This window comes from Pogona vitticeps, chromosome 9, assembly GCF_051106095.1.
Source record: "Pogona vitticeps strain Pit_001003342236 chromosome 9, PviZW2.1, whole genome shotgun sequence".
Taxonomy (NCBI): domain Eukaryota; kingdom Metazoa; phylum Chordata; class Lepidosauria; order Squamata; family Agamidae; genus Pogona; species Pogona vitticeps.
The window spans coordinates 16,223,726-16,250,459 of NC_135791.1; the positions used below are offsets into that span (position 1 = coordinate 16,223,726).

Here is a 26,734-nt window from a genome sequence, read left to right on the forward strand (position 1 = left end):
AGAAAGTTATATATCTGGCCTTTGAAATCAGTGGACCTACACTAACTTCTCTCTAACCTATTAATTACCCTGTTTGGAGATGATGGGAGTTGTAGTCTAATATCTGTGGAGGGCACCAGGTTGGGGAAAGCAGTAAGAAATTGAGCTAAACAGATTTGTGAACCAAAATCCAAATTACCCTTTGGTTAATTGCACAAGGATAAAATAAGCCTAACTTCCTACAATGGATTCTGCTAGGCAACTCCCACTCCCCACCCACCCTTGACCCTTCACTTGAAGTACAGCGAAATGGCATAAAAATCCATTTCTTTTTGCTAACTTGTTAGTGCACAGAATCCAGAAACCAGGAGATGGGGATGCTTGAAATACAGGGGACCTCTCAAAATACAGAGCTGCCAAAAAGAAGATAAATTATGCCATCAAAGCAATACATGCCATAAAAAAGACTCTGTGCTTTTCACATATTATATGGTAGTGATGTGTTATTGCTTCTTAAATGGTGGAAGCCATTCATCTTGTTGCAGACGCTCCATTTCTCCTTGTGCTGGCTTAAGCAGCGATGCTCTGGGAAAAGATCATTATGAGAACCGCTCTATTTTTGCCCTTTGGAAAGATTATCTAGATTCCAAAGACTGACATGAAAGTCAAGGGAAAGGACGGTGCTTCTCCTTGCTGTAAATTCTGCTGAAAAGCACAACCAGCCAGCAGAGCTGAGATTTAACCAAGTAATTGCTGGCAGGATTTTGCACTGCAGCAACACACGTTGCCTCCATACTGGGATCATTGTGCAATGCTGCATTTCACAAAAGCAAATGCTTGTCCCAGCATGACTGGGAAGAAGACTTCCTGAGACTACCCAAAGGTACTCCTGAGTTTTTTTTTCTCACCCTATTTGTTCCCTGTTGCCAGCTTGAAATATTTTTTTAAAAATATGATTCTTTCTTTCTGCTGTGCTTGATTGTACTGCATTATGCTATAAAAATAGGATGGGTGGGTGGGAGATCTTGATCTACATATTGTAGTTTGAACCATTTTAATTAACATCTTGGGGCACAACAACACTTGGAGGTAAATGTGTGTGACATATTAGTGAGAGGCACCTCCAAAAACATGTTTTAAGAGGACAGGGGTGCAATATACTGTATCATGAACTTAATGGCAAGCTTCCATGGGCTCTGTCTTTGTAGAGCATATGGTTTTTATGGGAGTAAGTTTCATTTACTTCAATGGGACTTCCATCCAGATGAACTATGAAATGGCTGCACTCTTAGGAATGGTTTGCTATAGTCAATGAAGGTGACCATCCTAGGTGTATGCATACATTACAGTAGCTTTGTTAATTTTTTCATGTGGCTACTTTAGAGTAAATTACTGAGTACTCAGATGAACTTGCACCAGTTTGCTGGTGAGGTTTTACAAACTCAGAATTTTATGACTTTTTTTAAATAACAAAAAAAGAGTATGCATCAGAAAAAAATCAAGCTGCAATGCCTATCTGTTTCCCTCAAAGCTTGATACACTTGCAAACTCTTAAAACTACATGTGTGTGTGTGCACTCCTATTCCATTAGGAATACTTATGGGGAAAATCTGCTATAAATAATAACATTGAAGATGTAACCATAAACTTTAAGCATGAAGATGTAGCCTAATATCCATTATAGATTGAAAGGGCTATACCAGAAGAGGAAATACAGGAAAGGAAAAATAATGCTGATTTAGCACAGAACAGAACAATGCATCTCAGAGCAGCAAACTAAGGCAGATGCCACATTGGAAGTCTGTATTTGCAGAAATTTTGGTAGGAAAATGTGTGAATTACTCTCACCTGGTATCCTGGATTGATTAATTAAAAAAATACGGAGAGCTATCTAGAGGGAAAAATTAATTGTATTCATGTCTCATATACTGTATAAACTTTATGACTGGCTCATTCCTATTCTGATTCCTGCATTAGATACAATTAATAATGCAATTATTGAACCACCCTATGATTAATAGTAATACTGGGAATAAAATGATACGAATACTGGGCATAAAAGTTCTGTCTGTGTGTCAGAACATAAGGCCTTTTGCCGATTGTTAGCAGTAATTAACTATTTAAATAAATTAAACCATTATAAAGCACTAAGCCAACTACAACATCCTTTTGTGCCAAATAAACCCTAATACTAATAGGCTATACTACTCCAGTACTTTGGCCATCTCATGAGAAGAAAAGAGTCCTTGGAAAAAACCTTGATGTTAGGAAGGTGTGACGGCAAGAGGAGAAGGGGACGACCGAGGATGAGATGGCTGGACAGTGTCTGCGAAGCAACCAACATGAATATGACACAACTCCGGGAGGCAATGGAAGACAGGAGGGCCTGGCGTGCTCTGGTCCATGGGGTCACTAAGAGTCGGACACGACTAAACACACACACACATACTACTAATGTACGAACACACTGCAAAATTAATTTTACTCACTCCTTACTTGCTTATTTCAATGTCATGCAACCGTCTGCCATAATATTGGCAATTACATCTATCTGTCCAAAATACCATATCCTCTCCCTTAATCCTTGGCAGAAGTAGGGATGTAGGATGTAGAATTATAGGGTGGGTCCAATGCAAACCCTCCCCTTCCCTCCTGTTCAGGGAAGTTGCCTATCCATGCTATACTCAATTATCTGGGTGAGAAATCCCATTGAAAATAGGATCAAGAGAGCTATGCACTATTGGTGTGCATGGTGCTTCATGGGGCTGTGGAAAACTCTAGACAAAGGGGGGAAATGGGGATAAAGAGGTGTGGTAAATAGGGGGAAAGTATAGAACTTACTTCTAGATAGACATGCACTGTTAGAGTTGGTAATTCTGACTATCAGCTACTTCCTTCTACAAATACTTATTCAAACTACTGCATTCTCAGGAGCAGTATATAGTTTAAGATTCAGAGCAATAGTGTCATGAAAGATCACCTCTTTGTAAAAAAATCTCACAAAGAAATTGTGTTTCTTTGGAGACTCCTGAAGTTGTTCAAGAACAAAACTTTAAAAGAAGTGCAAGTTGATATGGAGTGTCACCTTCAGGATTGACTGGAGCAATGATGACAGATTAACACAGTTACCCACCGGAAACAGATTCTGCCAAGAATCCAGGTTCATGGGTACCTCAGACAGGGCTTTCTCTGTACCACCAGCTTAATTATGGAACTTCCTCCCAACGGACATCACGTGGCTCCATCCTTGATGATCTGCCAGTGGATGGTCAAAACTACCTTAGCCTTTGAAAGTGATACAGTATTTGGATCTGGTTTTTAAATTTGCTCTTAGTCTGGCTGTAGACAGTGCATTGTATATTTTGTTATTAAGTTCTCGAAGGAAAAAAAGGAAAGGAAATACCTGTATAACAGACTTTTCTCTAGAAGGTAGCTGCAATAACTTTGTTTAAAAATACATGTTAAGGAAACCAAGTTAATAGTAATCTATGGAAAGCAATCAGCCCCAAAACAACCAGTTAAATATCCAAAATGAAGAAACTGAAAATGTTGACAAATATAATAATTTAATCAGATGAACAGTGGGGATCATAGCCATGCGATGAAAGTCAGTAGAGAGATGGCCTGGAGCAGCTTCTTTGAGATGAAGGACGTTAATATGCATCACTCATAAAAATGGCTTTGAGGATGCACATTGTGTGGCACAATGTATTTTCAGCTCGACTGTATGACTTGGAATCTATGGAAGCTTTTGGAATTTGTATTTGTATGCTAAACCTTTATCGTATTGAGAGGGTAAAGGAAATCTAAAACTTATGAGATGTGAATTATTTGGTTACATAATGAGAAATGAAACATACAGATTGTTACAGTTGAGCATTCAAGGTAAATAAATGGGCTGGGGGGGAGTGCAGGAAGGCGAAAACATTCTTTGCTGAAAATATTGAAGATTAGATTAGATTCAACTCATCATTCTTTTAGTACTGCCTCATCCAAAATCAGAATAGCCACGCTGAAGTCAAACTTCTGGCAGATGAGGAAGTGTCGTCAGCAGCAGTTTTAGATCTGTTGTAATATCTTGTGGCTGAGTTTACTTATATACTACTTTCAATGCAGGACCTGCTGGCAGAAATTATGACAAAACAGCAGACAAGAGGGCTGACTGAGTTGGTGTTCTTGGTGTGAGTAGAAGTACACTAATGTCCCTATATTTCCTACTATAAAATGTGTCTCTATCCCCACATATCCTTTTTCCGCATTCTCTTGAGGAAGCCACGGGTGGACAGCTGACGATAGGACATTTTGGAGGACCGCTCATTCAGAGGGTCACTATAAGTTGAAGGCAACTTGATGGCACAGAACAACAACACAGTTTCTATATGTCAGATGTTCATTTCTTTATTATTAATTAATTAATTATTTATTTAAAATATTTTTATCCCATCTTTCTCCCCAAAAAGGATCCAAGAAGGCTTATAACATCAATAGACAATATTTAAAGTTTAAAACAATGAGTAGACAACAAGGGTTAACATCTTTAAAATACAATATTTAAAGCTAAGAACAATGAGTATAAAGAGGCATCTTGCATCATTAAAAGGCAACATTAAAGCTAGGAACAATATGTACACAAATATTAAAAATATTTATTAAAAATATTTTTATCCTGCCTTTCTCCTAAGAAAGGACCCAAGGCAGCTTATATAATGAAGACACATTAAAGCTAAAAACAGTGAATTATTCAAATATTAAATGAATTAATAAAATTATATTAAGAATGTTACATAAAGCATTACCAAAACAGAATTAGAAGTAACAACATGCAAACCATCTCATTCTAAATCCTCTCCTAGGTTTGCAGATATATAAGTATACAGTATACCGTTTCCCTGAAAACAAGACCGAATCTGAAAATAATCTCTACCATGATTTTTCAGGATGCTCATAAACCCTACCCCCAAAATAAGCCCTAGTTAAGTGAAACCCCGCCCCCAGCATTGTACAGCATTGTGCAGCCACCAGAAGATGACATGACTGTATTTGAATAAATGTAGATTGTTGTACGTGAAAAAAATTAAAACATCCCTTGAAAATCAGCCCTAATGCATTTTGGGCAGCAAAAATTAATATAAGATCCTGTCTTATTTTCAGGGAAACAGGGTATAAATGTATATTTTTAAAGTACAGATATGTTGGGAAAGTATATATGCACTCCTTCTTCATAATTACTGTACTTTTATTTGGTGTAAGATGTGTTGCAGTCTGCATAATGAATACTCAGACTTCTCTGCCTAAAGATGGCCCTCTAGGTATGGTTGGAGTCAAACTCCCATCATCTCTCATCATTAGTCATGCTGGCTTGGGCTGATGTGAGTTGTAGTCAAACAACTTCTAGTGGGCTTCAAGTTCAGCACCAACGGTGTTGGCACGGATTAAATTAAGCTCCTATTTTTAATAGAAAAAAGTCATGGCCCATAGAAAAATAGAAGATGGTGTAACTACTAGTTACTCACTGCTCTAAATAAAGTCAGTCATCTTTCTAAACATATCAGGATAGCACTACATGAATATGATGCAGTGTTTGGATGCCAAAATGATGAGTATAGATACAAATCCATATATCCAGACAGCCACTGAGCTCACTGGGTGGTCTTAATAGGTACTGAGCTCACTGGGTGGTCTTAATACTTAATACAATTAACCTGCTGTTAATTGATTCTAGGACTATATTTACACTAATTAATATAAGCCCAACAATTCTAGTTTTATATAATGTAAAACTTGCTAAGACCGGTTTAGTAATTAATCTCAATGGGATTTTGACCTGTAAATCCTGATCCAATTTAATATGCTTATCTATGACTGATATACCAACATTTGCTTAAAAGATTCAGAGATGGTATTTGGGTGTCCTCCTCAAGACATCACACAAGTAAGGAATTCTCTTTCACAAGATGTAATGATGATCACAACTTAGAATGACTTTAAAAGGAAATTAGATACATCTATCAATAGCTAAGAATCATGATGCTATATATATGATCTCCAGTATCATAGGAAGGATCTTTCTCAACAGTGGTAACTTGGGAACATGCCTGGGAAAATATGATTGCACTTCTTGGGGGTTCCCCGTGGACAACCGGTTAGCTATCGTCAGAACCCAATGCTACACAAGGTTATCTTTGATGTTATCTAGTGCAGCCATTCTCGGCTGGACCATATGGCTCCCTGGGGGCCTCTGGCACATTTGAAAGGGGCCAAAGAGTAGAAACAATTCTTCACATACCACCTTATAAGGTTTGTTATGCAATTCATGCAATCCTGATTTGGTTTGCGTTTCTTTCATAGTGCGTTTATGACTATGGCCAAAAAAAAAAAAAAAGTTGAGAATGGGCTGATCTAGTGAGACTCTTGTGCTGACTGGATAGTTCAGTAGGATAGGAAGAGGGGTTTGGAGTTTAATTCCCTACTGTTCCTCCTAAAAGAAGAGCTTGTCTCACAACTTCACCCAAACAGAGTGTGATGCTATGCGCAGCCTCAGAAATAATCCCAACATAGTGATCAAAGAAGCTCACAAGGGAAGTGCTGTAGCTGTCATGGACGAATCAATCTGCACAGAGGAGGCTGATAGACAACTGTCCAACACTAAATTTTATCAGCCCCCAACCATGGACCCAACCACTATATACCAAAAGGAATTACAGAGCCTCATGAAAGACTTCGCTAGAAACATACATGAACAAATCGTGCCTAATACACCAGAAGAACTTCACCAGCAACCTTCTACCTACTATTGAAAATACACAAACCAGGAAACCCCAGTAGACCCATTGTATCAAGCATCAACACCATCATAGTTTGGGTATCTGGATACTTGGACTCCATCCTCAAACCTTATGCCACCAATGCACCTAGTTATGTAAGAGATACCGCAGACTTCCTAAGGAAACTTCAGTCCACACACAACCTTCCTGACAGCATCATCCTAGCTACAATGGACGTAGAGGCACTCTATACTAACATCCCACACAAAGACGGACTACAAGCTATCACAAACACCATTCAAAACAAGGAAGAAGCCCACATAATCACCACTCTCTGTAGCTTTGTACTCATACACAACTATTTCAGCTTTGAAAATAAAACCTGCCTCTAGATCAATGGAACTGCAAAGGACACCCACATGACTTCACAAAATGCAAACATATTCATGGACTGACCTGGACCAATGTTTTCTCAACTGCTGCACCCAAATGCCACTCTTCTATTTCAGGTACACTGATGACATTTTTCTGATCCATGGAAAGAAACCCCTAGAAAAATTCCACCAGGATTTCAATAACTTTCACCTAAACATCTATGCAACAGGTGCGTTTTCAAGACACCACTGTGAGACTACAACATGAACATCTTAGCACCACGCTATACCGGAAACCCACTGATTGATACACCTACTTGCGCTCTTTCACCTTCCATCATGACTGAACACATAACAAAATTAATCGTGTACAGCCAAGCCCTTAGATACAATTGCATCAGCTCTGATCCACAGGACAGAGATTCCAAACTCAAGGATCTACAAAATTCATTCCTCAGACTACACTACCCACCCCATATGATTAACGAACAAATCAATAAAGCAAGACCTAGAAGTAACTTACTGAAAGACAGATCCAGAAGACAAAATGACAGAACACCACTAGTTGTCATTTACAGTCTACAACTGAGACGGCTCACACACATACTAAGCCAGTGGTCTCCAACCTTTTTGCCTCCACGATCGGTTAGCATGCGTGCGGGGAGACTGTGTGTGTGTCTGTGCATACATGGGACGGGCCGTGGGAGTGGCCATGTGTGAGTCCGTGTGTAAGTGGGAGGGGCGTGCATGCATCTGCGCATGCTGGGGGGATTTGTCTCTGTGGCCCGGTCCTGGGAAGGCCACTCTCCAAAGCCCTTGGTGGGAAATCCGTACTTGCCTACAGACAACCCCCCAACCTCTAGCAAATACTAACACACAAAGTAGAAAAGAGCAACACAGACAAGGAGCCTAGCCCTGCCACAGACCTCTGCCTGCACATCTATTCTGGCAACACAATCACAGGACCTAACAGTACCACATACAATATCAAAGGCACCTTCACTTGTCCATCAGCTAATGTGATCTATGCCAACAGTGCCCCTCTGCACTCTACATAAGGCAAACAGGACAATCTCTACAGAAACGGATCAATGGCCACAAATCTGACATCAGAAACCTGTCTTCAACTATTTCAGTCTACCAGGTCACTCTGCGGAAGATTTGAAAGTCACAATTTTAGAATAGAATACTGTAATTACAAATCAAGAACACAAGAGGATACAGCTGAAATAAAATTTGTATGCAGGATGAACACCCAAATAAATTGATAGAATATAACCCTGGGTTTCTCAAGTCATTACCAAATGTAATACCGTACTTCTGTTATCCACTGCCACTGTTATTTTCTTCACAACTGCAAAGCTAAAAACTGCCTATATTCCTTACATTAACACATGTGATTCTTCTACTTCTTTCTTTCCCCTTTTGAGATTTAACTGCATCTTCAACACCCCCCTTCTCTCTTCCTATCTGTTTTCTGTCTTCTTGACTAATTTTTGCAACGGGACCCTAAACAAATACAGTATAGGCCTAATAACTGCATGTAACCAATGAACATTTAGAATGTGGAATTTTTATTTTATCTGCACTTAATTTTATTCCATTCTGTTTCTTTATGTCTGTCGAAGTGGATGTGTTCATGAAAGCTTACATTAAACTATAATTGTTAGTCTTTAAGGTGCCACACTTTTGTGTCTTTGTTTTGTTTCTTTAGATTTTGCCTGATATGAGCCAGCTTGTGTGGGGTTGGACAAAGCTGCCCAGTCCCAGAATGAGCTCAGAAGGGAATGGTAAACCAGTGTTCTGAGCGTTCTGGGCCTGGAAAGCTCTGGAAAGGGTCGCCATAATTTGGAATTGATTTGATGGCGCACACCCACGTGCGCACACACAGGATGCCTTTTGGATAAAAGTCAGGGGGGACTGACTTAAATAACTTCTGTCATTTTGATATTCCTGATGGTGGTGGGTTACACTGTGTATTTGAGTTGTGATTCTGTCATTTATGTTTTTGCTATACTGTATTAATAATAATAAAAACTCTTTGTCAGCAACAAAGTCCTCTGGGTGGCCGTAGGCCAGTGAGTCATTCTGCCTCTCTTTTCGACCCCTTGGCCGACTTCACAGGGGTGTTGTTGAGAGGATAAAGGCCGTGGCTGGGGAAGCAGAGACCATGCGCACTTCGCCAAGAGGGCTAGCTCCTCTCTCCCTTTTTTTTTTTTTTTTTGTCTTCCAAGGACGTCGGTGCATCTGAAATGACCTCGACTTCAGAAACCCTGCACCGCAAAGCACCGAGTAGCTCCGAAGGCTCGGTGCCCGTTTGCCGCGCAGAGAGAAAGACCCTCGTCCTTCCCGCCTGAGGCGCTGCTGGTGCGGCTCGGCGCCTCGCCTCAGAGAAGTCCCCAAGCCGCTTCCCATCCGCCTCGCCCTCCCAAGAGCTGTCTTCGTCAGGCCTGGGCCGGCCAGCCGGGCGACTAAGACGGCCAAGACCTCTCCGGCCGGTGGGCGGGCGAGCGGGCGGAAGACGGCTTGGGAACTCTTCTGAGGCGAGCCGAGAGCCACCAGACCAGGCCCTCCTCCGTCTTCCTTCCTCCGCCCGCCGCGTTTCCCTCCTCCTGACGTCAGGGCCACCCGCCCGCCCGCCCGCCCGCCCGCCAGCCAGCCGGGGCTGCTCCCCGCCTCTCATTGTCAGGAGGAGCCCCAGGACCGCAGCTTTCGGGTCGGCCGGGATCCAAGAGGGCCGCCGCCCCCTCCCCTCCGCCGCCGCCGCCGCCGCCGCCGCTTCGAGGAGTGGGGGCCCTCGAGGTCGCAGGCACAGGCGCCGCTTACCCGAGGCGGGGAAACCTGGGCGGCTGCTGCGGTTTCGGCGCTGAGGGAGAAAAAGTCCTTGCCGGACTCCGATCCTCGGTTCCCGGCTGAGTTCCTCAGCCCAGAGGTGGCGGATCTGGCGGGGCAAAAAGTAGGAAGGTGAGAACTGCCCGAAGTGAAGCCTTGGGGGCGAAGGGGGGGGTTTCGGGCTTGGGTTTGGGGGTCAAGCAGGAGGAGGGGGCACGGAGAAGCGGGGGGGGTCTCTCTTCGTGCTCCTGGCTCCCTCCTCCGGCTCCTTCCCTTCCCTTCTTGCGGGGCTGAATCTGGGCTCCAAAGCGCTGCCAAAACCAAGTCGGGCTGGGAAAGAATTCAAGGCATCCGCTTTGTTCAAGTTGCCAGTGGAGAGGCAAGAGACCCTTGGAAAAACACGCACTGAAAACTCAGCGATCGGGACCGAGAAGGGTTCCTGTGAGGAGGGGGTATTTTCTTTTTTCTTTTTTTCCTTTTAAAATGAAGAATTGTTCTTTAATAACTTGGAGATTTTCGCTCCAAAGAGCAAGAAAGAGGGAGGGAGAAAGAAAAGAGAAAATAATAATAATAATAATGTGTGTGTGTCGTTCTGGGAACTTCCAAGCCTTCCCAAGTTTTCTCCCGGGGTGACTCTGCCGGTAGGAGAGGGCCAGGCCCTTCCTGCGCAGGAAATGCCTCTAGGAAAAACGGCTTTGGAGAAAAAGTTGCACTACCACTCCGGAGAGCGAGGGAGGCATGTGTGTGTGGGGTGTGTGTGTGTGTGTGTGTGTGCGCCTGGGGAAGGCTTGCGGTGCGCACCCGTGAGGCACGATGTGCTTAGAAACCCCCAACCTTCGTCGAGGTTGAATGCTTTGCAATGAAATGCGCCCGAGATGTTGCAGAAAATATCGGTTTGTTCAAGAGGTATCCTTGATTCTGGGGAGCTAGAAGAGCTTGTGAGATTGTAGCCATCTTGCTGGTTTGCTTTCATGTTCTGAAACGCTCTGCAGAAATAAGATAAGGATAATGATTCCCTCCCCCACCCCACCCCACCCCACCCCCAATACCGAACTCCTAGTGGTATCCATGGTTTCTATATTTTGTTATCCTCACAACAACCTTGTGAGGTAGGCTGATCTGAGATAGCAAGAGTGTGCGTTGAGTGGCTGGTTGGTTACTAAACCATGCCTATTTACTTAGGAGGAGGAGGTCACACTGGGATTCCCAGTGCGTTGCAGTGGATGGAGTGATGGACTCAGACTCTGGAGATCAGGGTTTGAATTTCCGTTTGGCCATGGAAAACTCAGGGGGGTGGGGTGGGGGTGGAACTGGTAAAACCACTCCTTGAATATCTCATTTATCTTGAAAGCCATATTAGAATCGCTCTAAGTTGGTTCTGGCTTGATAGCACAGAAGACACAGACCCTGTTCTAACTATTCTTGCTTACGTGCAAGGTGCCTTGAACTCAGTAGGACTTAATTCGAAGTAAATATGTACAGGATTGGGCTGCCAGTTTGTAGCAAGGTCCCATTGAGCATCCTCATCTAAGTAAATTTCAATGATGTGTTCTATTGCTTCTTAGGAGAATGAACCCAACAACAGTGGGAGCACTCTGTTTCAGATCACCCTTCTGCTATTGACTGTTTGGGGTAAATTTGGAAATGTTCCTGTGTCTTAGACTTTGTTTCTGCATCTGGAAAACGGAGCAATGGTGCTGTATTTCAATGGATTACTGACCATTAGTGGTAGAAAGAAATGCTGCTGTCTCTAAGTTTCCGGTATATTCATATGATTTGCATCTTTTTCTGTCAGGGCCTCAGTGACTTTTACAATCTGGAACAGGTAAAAATGCAGGATATGGGACTTCTTTATTAATTCCAATAAAGATTATATCTGTTGACTTTCAATTTGTTGCAGAACTGTTAAATGCACAGAAAGCTATGATCGAAATCCTAGATAGGATAATCAGTAAATATGGAAGCTAGGTTGAAGATTTTGTATGGAATACACAAACTGAGGAATAAATCCTTGCTGTTTGGAATTTGAAATTCAGACTCTTAGAATCAATTTGAACTAGTGTTTGTGACATGGGCATTGTAGTAATAAACTACTGCTGACATTCATATGGCTTGCTATAAGTGTTACATAGTGGTTTTTGATATGGTTGTATGGTATATTTAAGTGAGCCATACTGTTTTGTTGCATTTTTATCCTATCCTTTCAAGTAACTTTCATCTTCAAGACAAATCTGCAAGGTAGGTTAGGTGGAGACAGAACGACTCAAAGTCACCCCATGAACTTAATGGCTAAGCAGGGATTTGATCCTAGGATTCCCTTGTCCCAGCAGTTCAATTATGAAAACTACACTGCTGAGGGTAGATGTACTGCTCAAACTTCTTAGGTATTGATGAAAACCATTTTCCATTAGCCCTCTAACCAGCATTCCTGGTGCCTGACAGAGAAGCAGTTTTACAATCCAACAGCATCAGGAGATCTAAAACATTCCCTCTCTTTGGAGTAAGATCCTGGGTGGTTTCAGCAGCCTGAAACCTGTTAATCTTACTTTTTTGTATGTATGTTTTATCTGTTTGTTTTGCCAAGTCTGTTGTGAAGGCTTGTAGTGAGTACCCACATAGCATAAACCTTCCTATGGCCAGGCAGAGCAGGGGATCTTTAAATGTAGTAACAAGCTCAGAATTCTTCTCGTCAGAAAGACTTATATTAATCAGACTTCACCCTCAGGGTAGAGATGTGTTTGCTCAATTTACTCTGAGGAATTTTCTGCAGTTTTTCTAAAATGAAACCATCTTCCTTGCTCACAGAGGCAGATTCAGGGTGTGAAGCTAAACATGTTTATTGCCTTGTAAGTCCATTTTTGTTCACTCAGGGTTGATGAGTGAGCGAGTCTGTTTTAGGAGCTCTGGAAGGAGCCAGCCCATCACTTTATGAAGAAACATGGCATTTGTTTTCACTGACGTTCTGTGGAATTCAGCACTTATGCTGGTGGCCAGGCTATTGTCTGCTCCCCCCCCCCCAAAAAAAGAGGCCAAGGGTTTGTACTTTACTTAATTATTGTGTCTGGTTTCTGTGTTAGAGCCATCATACCAAATCACAGGTGCTCAGCGTGCCTGCCCCCTGCCCAACTTTCTCCTTCATAGAGGCTTGTGGTTGTCTAAATGAAAAGCACATAGTACATTTTTTATAATGGTTTTTCTTTATTATCTTATTAATACATACATGCATGCATGTGTGTTTTATGCAGAGCTTTGAAAAGTTACTCTTGGGATTGCAGCTCCTGAAACTTATCTGGCTGGCTGGGATATTTGGGGAGATATAGTTGCAAAAAGTAATTTTCCAAGTATATGGAAGTGAATTGAAAACGCTGATCCACTGGGAGAGGGATTATAAGAATATATATTGTGCTGGATCATACGAAAGGCCTATGTAGTCTAGCCCACTGGTTCTTAACCTTGGGTTACTCAGGAGTTTTGGACTGCAACTCCCAGAAGCCTTCACCACCAACTGTGCTGGCTGGGGTTTCTGGGAGTTGCAGTTCAAAAACATCAGAGTAACAAAGGTTAAGAACCACTGGTCTAGCCTTCCGTTCCCACAATGGCTTGATGTCTGTGGGAAGCCCCCACCAGGACATGAATGCAATAGCACCCTCCCATTCATGTTCCCAGAAGCTGGTATTCTGGGGCATAATGTCTCTGACACTGGAGGTAATATATAACTATCAAGACCAATAGGCACTGGTGGCCTTATCCTCCATAAATTAATCCCCTTTTGAAGCTGTCCAAGTTGGCAACCATCTCTATATTATCTGGAAGGAAATTCCTGAATTTAACTGCATGCTATGTGAAAAGAACTTTCCTTTTGTCCATCCATGTTCAGTCTTCTATCGTTCAGCTTCATTGGATGCATCTGCAGCCTCATATTACCCCCATTTACTCCAACATGCATAATTTTACATATCTCTGTCTTGGTCCTCAACTTTCTTCACTTTTTTCTAAGCTAAAAAAGTTTCCAGGATGGAGAAGTTGCTCTAGCCCTTGATCGCTCTGCTCTCAGTGGCACTGTGGAATTTATGACATATGTGGTGCCTCTGAGCATGTATTTAGTTCTTATCTCTGTTTGTCCAGTGAGTGGTGTGCAAATGCTAATCAAGGAGTATCATTTTGTATTATGAAGTCTCTCATTTTGAAGATATATAAATCATACAGGGTTGACTTCTGTCATTCTTATCCATACACATTTCGCTTGATGGACTAAAGCTAGTTCCATGTTCCTGCCCAGAAATGTGCTTTCTACTTAGGAACTGCTGACTGAAAGGTGAAGCAACATTTAAAAATGTGGGCTGTAATGCAGGAGTGAAGCCCTCTTTTGGCCTAGAAGTTGAAATCCAATTAGGGAAAGGTCTCGTGAGCTGCATCCTGTAATAGGTGAAAGGGGTAGTGCTAAATGAAGTAGTTAAGGCTGCAGTCTAGTGAATAGTGAGACATCATTCATATACTCCTATGGGCAGGAAAATGTCAAGATAATTTTTTTCTCATGCAACTTCTGCGGGTAGTCCCTAGAAGTAGCATTTTTCTACAAGAAAGGGCACATCATTAGGCATGTATGGAATCCTTAGGAAAATAATACTTAGAATTTTCTCATTTATTTTTCAATAAGGGGCATCATTTTCAACTATTTGCTCATAAAGACATAACAGAAATGTCCAGCTCTCATTTTTGGTTTCTGCTTAGATGCAGGGTAGAAATATAAAACAGAATGTTAAGTCACTTGACCTCCAAATTCTCACCGTTTGCCTGTGAATGGGAAGTTAGCAATGTTACTATGGTTTCATTTTGAGCCCATGGTAACCCCTTGGACCTAGCACCAGATTCTGCCCTTACTGGACAAAGAGGGACGAATGCATCAGGTGGTAGATGCAAGCGAAGCAGCAGTGTGAAGTCTCTTTGATCTTCTTTCTCTGACCATTTCCCTCTCTTGGTGAGGAAAGCTTTTTGTGCCACTTAAAGGCTGAAATCCTGTTGTAGAGTTACACAAATAGCATAACTTTAGGTGGGAATTGCTGTAAGTTAAGAAATCTCCATAGACAGTATCAGTTGCATGCTGAGTTGTGTTGCTCAGCGTGCAACAGATAATGCCTCATGGAGCCTTCTGAACTTACAACAATTTCCATCTAAAAGCTAAGCTGTCTGTGTAACTGTACAACAGGATTTCATCCAGTTGGTCTTGCTTTCTGGCACTCTTAGGTGTTGTGGAGAGCACTGCTTGTTTGTCAGTGTTAAGATCTGTTTCCTTTCCATCAGGCATCAAAATGTTTCCACTTGGTGTTTAGTCCTGGTTTTATAGAGACATGGCCAAAGTATTCTTTAATACTTTTGTACCTCGAATAAACAAAAATAAGGGGCTTGAGCAACAGACACATGATTCCTGATAGTTCTGTGTAGACAGGTTGGTATCTATTGTGTAGGTTCTACCTTTTTATATACTGTATGTACAAGAATTCCGGTGTCTGTTCATTGGAACCAAGTCTGTTTATATGTTTAGAATGAAAAAATTCTGAAGCTGGAAATCTGTTTTGTTTACCAGGTCTGAATGGAGTTTACTGGCCTTCTGCACAATAATATTTTCACGCTTACAAATGTTTTCTTAATTTTAGTAGTAATTTTTTTTCAAGAATGTGATGGGAGAGAGTAATTTTGTTGCTGTTCTTGTTAAGCAACTGGGAAGCAAATTCTTACCAGTCTACAGTACTTAGATCTACTACCAAGCTCTGCCAACCTATGCCAGTCAAGGCTGGCCCTATTGATTAGGCAGAATAAAGCAGAAAGTTGCTTCAATTAATAAATGGTGAAAGGAGTGATGTCAAGGTGTTAGACTAGAGGACAAAGCAGCTTGATCTGTACCCTCCCTACCCCTAGCAAGCCTGCTGCTCTGAAGCATGGTAAAGGATTTCTCATTTCTCGTGCTCAGGGATGATTTCAGCTGCAGCCTAGTCTGCTTCTGTATAAGACATTGGGAGAAGCCCATGTTATTCTTTGGGTAAGACAGCAAAATTACTTGAGCTGGCCCTATAGTCCATATTATACACATCATAGAGCAAAGGCATGGCAAATACAGGTGAACATTTAAAGTCCAAGCTACATATTCAGTTAAATGTATCTAACATGTTTTCTTTTTAAACAAAAATGCGGGTAGCATTAGCTGGGGTGTGCATGTTGAAGGAGAGAAGAGTTGGGGACAAAGAGGGGCTTGTCTGCATGTGTGTACATGTGCATTTTTGTAATGTAACAATTTGCTGGCCTGCTATGATTTGGTGGAATTTTTCTCTTTTTGAAGCTATTATTTGCATTGTGGAACGAGGTTCTACATTGTTACCAGTGCAAAGACGAGGCAAAAAATGTCACTGAGAAACAAAAAGATGGCCCCATACCTATTTTGAATCCTTCTTCTTTGAAGGTTGTGACATCCATCATTATATGTGGAGTTTTATCACTTTCTTGAATAAAAGTCTCTGCTAAATATAGAAACGAAAAATTTGAAACCCCTACTCCACCCCCCACCACTATGAAGATGGAGATAAAATAAGCTGCTATGCAAGGTGTGGGAACTGGTTTGTTGTTGTTTAGTCATTAAGTCATGTCCGACTCTTCGTGACCCCATGGACCAGAGCATGCCAGGCCCGCCTGTCTTCCACTGTCTCCTCGAATTTGGTCAAATTCATGTTGGTCGCTTCAATGACACTGTCCATCCATCTCGTCCTCTGTCGTCCCCTTCTCCTCTTGTCTTCACACTTTTCCAACATCAGAGTCTTTTCCAGGGAGTCTTCTCTTCTCATGAGATGGCCAAAGTATTGGAGCTTCAGCTTCAGGATCTGTCCTTCCAGTGAGCACTCCGGGTTGATTTCCTTCAGAATGGCTAGGTTTGTTCTTCTTGCATTCCAGGGGACTCTCAAGAGTCTCCTCCAGCACCACAATTCAAAAGCACCAATTCTTCAGCGGTCAGCCTTGTTTATGGTCCACCTCTCACTTCCGTACATCGCTGCTAGAAAAACTATGCGGACCTTTGTCAGCAAGGTGATATCATTGCTTTTTAAGATGCTGTCTAGGTTTGTCATCGCTTTCCTCCCAAGAAGCAGGCACCTTTGAATTCCGTGACTGCTGTCACCATCTGCAGTGATCACGGAGCCCAAGAAAATAAAATCTGTCACTGCCTCCATATCTTCCCCTTCTATTTGTCAGAAGGTGATAGGACCAGTGGCCATGATCTTAGTTTTTTTGATGTTGAGCTTCAGACCATTTTTGTGCTCTCCTCTTTCACCCTCATTAAGAGGTTCTTTAATGGTTCTTTAATCCTCCTCACTTTCTGCTATCAGAGTGGTATTATCTGTATATCGGAGGTTGTTGATATTTCTTTTGGCAATCTTAATTCTGGCTTGGGATTCATCCAGTCCTGCCTTTCGCATTATGTATTCTGCATATAAGTTAAATAAGCAAGGAGACAATATACAGCCTTGTCATACTCCTTTCCCAATTTTGAACCAATCTGTTGTTCTGGAACTCTCTGGCTTTCTCCATAATGCAGCGCATGTTAGCAATTTGGTCTCTAGTTCCTCTTCCCCTTCGAAATCCAGCTTGCACTTCTGGGAGTTCTCAGTCCACATACTACTGAAGCCTACCTTGGAGGATTTTGAGCATAACCTTGCTAGGGGAATGAGTGCAATTGTACGGTAGTTGGAGCATTCTTTGGCACTGCCCTTCTTTGGGATTGGGATGTAGACTGATCTTTTCCAGTCCTTTGGCCACTGCTGAGTTTTCCAAACTTGCTGGCATTTTGAGTGTAGAACCTTAATAGCATCATCCTTTAAGGGAACTGGTAGATCTGTGGAAAATTAGGGAACTAAGGCCTAGGTATGCTTCAAATATAATAGAAGGGATGGAAGAGTAACTTGGAGGACTTTTTGAACATACTTAAAACTATTGCAGAAGAATTTTCCTTATAGCTGTTGGGCAAGAGCTTAATGCAGATGAGGTGGGAGGATGCTGCACAATGGGATGGGCAATGGAACTCTAGTAAAACCACATTGTTGTTATGTACCATTAAGTTGGAACTAACTTATAGTAACTCTAACAGGACTTTTGAGGCAAGTGAGATATTTAAGGAAGGGTTTTACCAGTTCTACACTGCCAGTGAATTTCTGTAGCTGAGCAGGGATTCAAATCCAGCCTCTGGAGTCCGAGTCCATCATTCTACTCACTACACCACTCTGGGTATCAAATCCATATTAGCCATCTTGAAATGATTGATATCATATTCCACGTACTTCTCATGTCCTGATGAACGTTCTGGTGCTCATGCTAACAAAATGATACCATCCATGCTTAGACAGGAAATATCATCAGGCTTGGACAGGATGTTTTGCAGAAGTATCAAGACGAGACCAAAAGAAAAAGAAAAAGATTGGGGGGGGCAAGAATGGGTCATACCTTTATTAGACTACTGAAAAATAATATTTTGATCCTGTGTGTTTGTATGTATGTGATTTTTTTTACAAATGGTCTAATAAAGTTATCACCTGCCCCAGTTTGTTTGTTATATATCTTTTTTGGAAAGATTGGGGGGTCTCTTATGGGGATGGTTCAACATCAATGAGGACTGAGTATGTTCATAAACAACAAAATGTTAACTGATTGGTAGCCAAGGGTGTGGGGCATGTGTAAAACTGATAAGGGCCTGGCTAGCTAACTGCTTGAACAGAAACATTCATTGTAACAACAGTTTATTGAGGTCCTGAACGATGTTCCCTATGGGGGAATTTCTCTTTGTGATGATCGGTTCCCTGCTTTGGGAACCGAGCATCGCAAAGCGATGATTTTTTAACAACTGATCGGCTGTTTCAAAATGGCCACCAAGTAAACAAAATGGCTGCCCGCTGTTTTCTGGGACGGATTCCTCGCTTACCAGGCAACGAAAATGGCCGCGCTATGGAGGATCTTTGCTGAACTGTGAGTTTTAAGCCCATAGGAACGCATTAATCAGATTTTAATGTGTTTCTATGGGGTTTTTTACTTCGCATTGCGACATTTTCATTCAACAGTGATTTTTGCGGAACGAATTAATGTCGCAATGCGAGGCACCACTGTACTCAAGTGGCTGTCTTAGTCACACACCATGTGTTTTGCTTTGCCTTTATCATTAAATGCTAATTGTTGAATGCTTTGGCTGCAATTTGGACATTTCAGGATAGAGCAGACTCATAGAATTGATTCAGATACAAATATTTCTGAAAGTAGACCTATTGAAACCATGGAGATTATCTTGTTTTTTGTTAAATTAAATCATTTATTTTCATAGGTCTATTCTGTGCTTCTGTACTGGTGTCTTGCAGTGGATAGAGTGACCAACTAGGACTCTGGAGATGAGGGTTCGAATCCCCACTCAGTTATGGAAACTCACTGGAGGAGTGGAACTGGTAGAACCACTCCTTGAATGTCTCACTTACATTCAAAGTTCCATTAGGGTCAGTATAAGTGGGTTCTGACTTGACAGCATGTAACAGAAAACAAATTCTGTTCTTAAATATAAATCTAACCCAGTGACTAGAGGTGTACTTGTCAGAACTATCAAAACTAGTTGAGTGTTTTGTTTTATTTTGCAATGTAGATGCAGTAGAGAATAAAACTGATTAAATGTAGTTTTCATAGCAGATCTGCTGTAATTAGCACTTTTCTGAGAAACCAGGTGTAGGACTGCACTGGTCAACAGTTATATCCCATCTTTTATTTTATTTTTTAAAAGTCCAAGGCAGCTAACAACTTCACTTCCAGTACAACATAAGAAAATATGGTAAAAAGCCAAAACCAATATAAAACTGTGTGAGAAAACACAGTCTATAAAAGTATAATCTGTAGAAGTAGCAGCAGAAAGCAAAACAGCCTCTTTACATTAACACTTCATTTTAGTGGTCCAGAACCATTTCAGCTAGCTATTAAACCCAGATATTGCAAATGAAGACTCTTTCTTGAAAAAACAAGTCTTCATTGACTCATAAAAATGGTAGTTTTCCAAAATGCCAAAATACATGCTGCAGAACATGTCTTTTAGTTAGTCCTAAGTTTGGTGAGGCTTAGTCCTTGGAAACTAGTTGTATGAAGGTACTCAGAGTTTGGGAGAATTACTTATCTAGATCACAGCTCCCACAATTCTCTCAGTGGCCATGTAGCTGGCAGGGGTGGCGATTCTGGGAATTACAGTCTTTAAAAAAAGTCACTTTTCCAAACTGTACAACTCATCTAACAGCAAATTTTGTTCAGTGCAGTAGACCTCACTTCTAAGTAGACAGACATAGGAATGCAGAGTAAAGCTCTTGACTCTGTAGGCCCAGTAATCTTTGTAGTGGTAGATTATACTGTGATGGGAGTTGCGTGGTAACACTTTTGGAGGACATCCAGCAGGTTGGTGAAGGCTGGTCTACAGTGATTAGCAGAGGCTTTTCAGAGTTTCAGGCAAGGGGCTTTGCCTGGAGGTGCGGTGGTTGAATCTGTAATGTTGAGCTCATACCTCCCTCCCCCCCCCAACCAGTGTTTTATGCCTCTGGAGTTGAAGAGAGTGAATAACAGAGATTGTCCTAGTGACTTTATTACTCAAATTTGACTTGGGGACTTCAAGCTTACCCATATCATACGTTGAGTAATGAGGCGTCTTTAAAAGTTTTTGGGTTTTAATGTCTAATAACTGGCTCTGCTAGTCACTCTTGCATGTCCTGGAGGGTATACAAATCTATTTATTTAATTAGTCCTTATATTAACACAGGCACCCGTTTAGTGTTTAAGCAACTCATCCTTATTAAACTTATTCGTCTTTTGTATAACTCGCCATTGTATGATTATGGTGGACAAGACTCATCTTGTTGCTGTGGTTAAAAAGGTCTGAGGTATAGTTAGCTCTTGATGCTAAATAAATCTTGATTTATCCCCCCAAAACAAGAAGACAAACATATAAGATACAAACCAGAAAATAGTGTTAGAATTTGGAGGCCCAACCTGTTGTTCCCTATATGGTGCTGCCTCTGAACACCATATAGTGGTAAATTTTCAGGTGCAAACATTCATCTCTGTTGTCCCCATAGTTTTGATCCCAAGAAGAGTCCGAAAATGAAGACAGCTGTGTTAATCCATCTCAGCAACCCTAATTTTTTTTTTCCACTTGGAGCAGATTTTTAAAATAAAACCAATGGGTCTTAAGTGCACATTGAAGACCAAGCCATCCTGAAATACTGTAGATTTTAAAATAGGGAGGTCTCAGCAGTATATTGTTGTTAGTGCAATCTGTGTCCCCAGAGCTGTTGTGAGAATTGCAGCTACATTTTCAGAGGGAATGAAGATGTTTGAGTGGCTTGGCAGAGGGAATCATTTTTCCTCTAAAGCAAAGAAACAAAACAAGAAACAAGAAACAAGTGCCTTGAATCCTGTCTGTGTGACACCCTGAGTGATACATAATAACACACTTAGCCACCGTACATTTTCTGGTAGATCAGTTTGCTTGGTGTGATTTCCTTTCTGCATCTAATTTCTAAAGCCGTCTGAACTAGCGATTAGCAGAGCATTTTGGTGCTGCAAATTTTGTAAAAAAAAGTAGGTCTCAAGTGAAGAAGTAGTGGGGTTTTCACCCCAATCTCTTTAGTCTACCCTGAAAAGCTCAGATTCTTAGCAAAAACTATGCAGTATTCTTTTTCTCTTCAGAATGTTTTTAAATAATTATCTGAGAAACATTGCATGTAATTAAGAGCCCATTCAGATGTTCACAAAAAGTAGGGCTGCATGTTGCATGTTAAAATAATTTCATAAACCCTGCGTAAGTACATACTCCATATGGAAAATGTAGCATGTAAGGAAGAAGATAATGCTGGAGTTTTCTTCCTTGGCTTTTTCACTCTCCAGATACTTTTTGAGAGAATTCAAGCCCATGTTTCTTTAACTACAAACCCCACCTAAATTATTTATTCAGAAACTGGGTTGTTTGAGGGGACTGTACTCAGTCAGTATTCTTTCCCATGTTAATTCTTTCTGAGGAAAGCGTTCGAATTTCATCTCTCTGCTTTTGGTTAGAATTCATTATTGTTCTGCCAACGGAGCTTCAAAATTAAATTAAAGAAACCCAGATGAGTGTGTTGCTGCTAGCTTTTCAAAGATCAGGTTTTAATCGGTTCATGTCAGTAACACTTAATTTCTCCATCTGTCTTCAAGGGACACTGGGCAGTGAAATGATCACAACAGCAATATATATACTTATCTATACACTTGATGCAAGGTATGAGGAGGTGTTTTTTCACATACAGGTTCATACAGGTGTAGATACATGCATGTAGATGCAAATACAAGGAGAATTTTTTTGTTCTTAATTATGTGAGAATAGTTCTCTAAGGAAATGCTCAAGAACATTCTTATGGCAACTTAATAACTGTCATATTTTCGAGGTTAGATTCAGACTAAGTTAGTTACATTTGTTCTTTTTTGAGCATTAATCTTGTGTGTGTTCACAGATGTCACGACTTTTTCTCCTTTGGAAAATTCAGTCCATGCTTAACACTTTTAGTACCACAGTGTCAGACCAGTTCTAACCATGATGTCTGAGGTTGTTCTTTTCTGAAACAGCATGACTGGCGAAGCTTTTGGCCCATAGGAAGTTGTTGAACTGCAAGCCTAATAATGCCTTTATATTGGCCATGCTTACTGAGACTTCTAGAAATCCAAGACCAGAATCCCGTTAGGAAGAAAAGTGTGAGCAATGGTAACTATGCAGATGGTCCCTCCCCCTTTTGCTTGAGCATACAGTGTGCCATGCATTGGTAGTGAAATCAGTCACACACTCGACACCCCAGTAAAGGGGGAAACCTTTTGCAAGATTATAGCTGCATGAACCTTTTTTCCCCAATAGGATTTTGCCCACAAACAAGTAGAACTGTAAGAACTATAGCAAATCATAGTGTTCTTAAAAGGTTTTGCTGGACCTTGCTGATGAGATCTGTGTAGGCACAAGTGTGTATGCTCACAGGTCTCCCTGTGTTTGGCTCACAGTTGCCTTCGCCAAAGTTCATTTCCGCACCTTGTTGCATAAAGGAAGCAAACAGGGTTTGTGGTCATTGTAGTCAGATTAAACTACCAGATTCTTTCTCTTTCCAGTTGAAGTCAGTTTGCCCCTAGTCCTGAAAACACATGATCTAGCCCTTTGTACGTCATTGAATTTTCTATTAGTGAGGTCATCTAGTTTGTTGTGTAGTCACTTCCTTATCCCTTTCTGTGGCAGTAACATCACTACCTACAAACATGGAGTCATCTGCTGATTTCAGCAACCTCCTGCTTCCCTTCACAAGGCCATTAAGAAAATATATGAGTAAAATAGACCACATGCTTGAAGAACTCAATTGGTTTCCTATTTCACTCAGAAATATTTGGTCCATGCTGAAAACAATTACTGTCAGTGTGCAGAGGAGAAGGAAGGCTGCACAGAGGGGGGGGCAGAGACGAGCACACGCGGGCATGAACCTTAGAGGGAACCTTGCTTGAAAGCAATATGATAATTTCTTGTGACGCCAGTCATCCCATTGTTATACTTATTTGTTCATTCATACAATCAGATTGAAGGTGGTGTCTTTCAGGACTTGTATTCAGTTTTGAGAAAAAACGCTTTTTCTGAAGGAAAACACTGTTTGACTGATGAATTCATGAATGTCAGTAGCTGAGGAAGAGCAGTTGTATGGTTTATCCCAGTGGCCAGAGATGAAAATTTGCTTTTTTCATTCTAGGGAAAATAGCACTAAGATTAATTCAAGTAAATTATCAGCTTGTAAATGGCAGCACTGCATCTGGCAAGTACACCTTTGGTGTATTGGGAAATGTAGGTTATGAAGGCAGTTGCCTTATAAGAGTTCGTAACTGGCATGTTGATGTTCCAGGTTCAATTCTGTACCCTTTCTTGCTAAAAAAAAAAAAGGTCAGGTAACAGATTATGGGGAGATGAAATAGAAGAATCAGTTAACGTTTGGGTAAGAACTCTGTAGCTATCATTTCAAGTCTTGAAAGTTGTGAGGTAGCAGGTATTAGAGAGGACTTTTCTGACTGCTGCCAGGTAGAAGAAAGAGACAGTACTGGGCTAGGTGGAGCCAATGTGATGTAGGTCTTAGAGTGTTGAACTTGGTGTTCAGAGATTTGCCTGCCAGTTTCCCCTGAGCCATGAAAGTCACAAGGTGATTTGCAGTCTGTTGCTGTCTTGAAACTCCTAATATTAGTTTTTTTAAGAGATAATGACTGGCTCAGGTTATCTGTTGGGCCTTATTGCTCCGTAGGGGAATTGAGTCTGGATTTCTCCAATCTTGGTGCAGTACTGTAACCATCTCACTACATTTGGCTCTTTTTAAGCATTGTGTTGTTGGACCATCTTCTTCTACAGAGTTACAAATAGAGTCCTTCAGCCCTCAGGATCCAGATCTTCCTCATTGGTAGCATTTTAGGAGGAAGCAATGGGGTAGGTAGATCCTGAAGCTGCATCATAAATGATCTCTCTGCAACCCCACCCATGGTAAGGCATGATGTCATTGTGTCATGTAGCGTGGGAAGGGCTTCTTGGGAAGTGGATGAAGGATATGAGTCAGCATGCTTTGTTGTTTAATACATCTCAGTTGACTTGAATGGGCTATTTCATGTTTATGCTATAATCTGCCACAAAATCAATGTTTTGAAAGTTTAGTTTTAATTATCCTTTTGGAGTTACATCACAGTACAGCAGACTTGGGCACTGAATCTCTTCAATAAAGAGGGCTCTTTCCTGGACGCCCTTGCCAGAGTGTTGCCTCTTTGAGGACACCTGTTGAATAGACATTTGTGATAGGGTATCAGAGAATGTGCTGAACACAGCTTAGGAAAGTTATTTTTGCACTGCAACTCTCAGAATCCCCCACCGGCATGGAACTTTTCCCAAAGTGCATTTCCTGAAGTTACAGTAAGTCAGAAATTAAGCATTGGTCCATTAACTATAATCATAATGGCAGATGGATCAGATAGTGCTCAAAGCTGCACTCTTCAAGATCCCTCTTCATAGCGGGCTTTCTGCCGTAGAATAGGATTTCTCAGATTTTACTTGCAAGAAGCCTTCTGTGTCAAAACAGGGGGGACCTGTGGCCAACCAAAAGTATGTAAGTAAGTTAGTCAATCAGTCAGTAAGTAAAGAAACAAACAAACCACTATTGCACCATTGGTTCTTTACCCACTGCTAGCCAGTGGTCAACAGGATTGTTTCTAAAATATTTGCCAGAACATAAGCATCTGTTGTGTGAAGTGTGTCCAGGGCCAATGATATAGAAATGACAAAAGTAGGTATCAGTAGAAGAGTTGTTGTGGGTTTGAGTGTGTCAAGGAAGCTAAGAGCAGAGCTGTCAAAAGTGTAGATCACAAGCCTAGATTCCTATCAAGGTCACATAAGGCAGTACAATCAAAGCTGTGACATCACATTAAGATGCAGCTACTCTCTTTAAAACGAACAGTCACATAAGCAGATGGGAAGGACGATTGCAATAGTGGTGGAGGCAGAGAATCTCCTGGAGGGCTGCCCCTGCAAATCACAGTAGTACAAGGTGACTCTGGCAAAGTGTCAACAGACAGTGGCAGTAACACTAAAGCTAACTTTTGTTAGTACTGAGCAAAAGATGGCAATGGTAAACAACTGCTGGATATTTTTTTTTTACCTTGAAAACTTTATGACGAGACAGTCCAAAATGAAATGGGAGATAGTGCTGGAAGATAAGACTTCTAGGTCAGAAGGCATTTACTTGACTCTTGGGCAGTGGTAAAGGTACAGTAGAGATGTTGCTAATGACACTACTAAATTAAAACAGAAAGGATTTCTATTGCCTGACATGCACAGAAGTGAAAGGAAATTTTGATGCGGCACATGTATACGTACAGTTGGAACATGGAGCATGAGAAGTAAGAATAAAGGAAAACTGGAAACTATAAAGTAGGAAATGGAACATTTAAACATTGCAGTCCTTCATATGGATGAGCTAAAATAAACTGGAATGGGGAATTTTCAGTTGGACAACTACAAAGTGTCTTCCTCTGGAAGACACTTCCTTCCTCCAGAAGAAATGGAGTGGCTATAATGCTGAGGCAAGATGTAGCACAGGCATTTAGGGGTTATAATGAATGACTGAATATTATTAGTCAGACTTCTTTTTAAAATATTTGTATTAAAGTTAATTAAGAAACACAAACCTAAAAAAATTCAAATCATAAAAAACCCAGCTGCACAAAAAGTGCTCTCCCTCCTAGGACTATTTGGAGATAAAATGAATATTTATTGGCTTGATGCAGTTCTATTCCTTTTTCAGAATTGTATTGACTCTTGTGAAGGTATACATCTCTTTGCCTTTACTAATACAAAATCAGTAAATTTTCCTCAAATCTCTGTAAAACTATTCTTATTTAAAAATCTCATCTTTACTTTTATATCGCATGTTAACTTATTATTAATAGCTATATTCTGAACCTCTTTATATTGTTTAGTTGTTCGTGACCCCATGGACCAGAGCATGCCAGGCCCTCCTGTTTTCCACTGCCTCCCGGAGTTGGGTCAAATTCATGTTGGTTGCTTTGATGACAGTATAGTATAGACACTGTCCATCCACCTCGTCCTCTGTCGTCCCCTTCTCCTCTTGCCTTGACATTTTCCTAACATCAGGGTCTTTTCCAGGGAGTCTTCTCTTATCATTAGATGGCCAAAGTATTGGGACCTCA

General features: G+C 41.2%; 1 protein-coding gene across 3 annotated transcripts in view; it reads left to right on the plus strand.

Annotated features, from left to right (window-relative positions):
• The first annotated feature begins 324 nt into the window (after nucleotides 1-324).
• Nucleotides 325-26,734, plus strand: part of LUZP1 (leucine zipper protein 1) — a 70,547-nt gene continuing 44,137 nt past the window's right edge. Inside the window, exons 1-2 of one of the 3 annotated variants that reach the window (XM_072979607.2) lie at nucleotides 325-862; nucleotides 4,096-4,160. The gene's annotated coding sequence lies outside the window, so the exon portion shown is untranslated. Of the gene's footprint in view, nucleotides 863-4,095; nucleotides 4,161-9,924; nucleotides 10,082-26,734 lie in introns of those variants that run through there. The other 2 variants (XM_020812911.3, XM_020812909.3) reach the window with 2 other exon arrangements.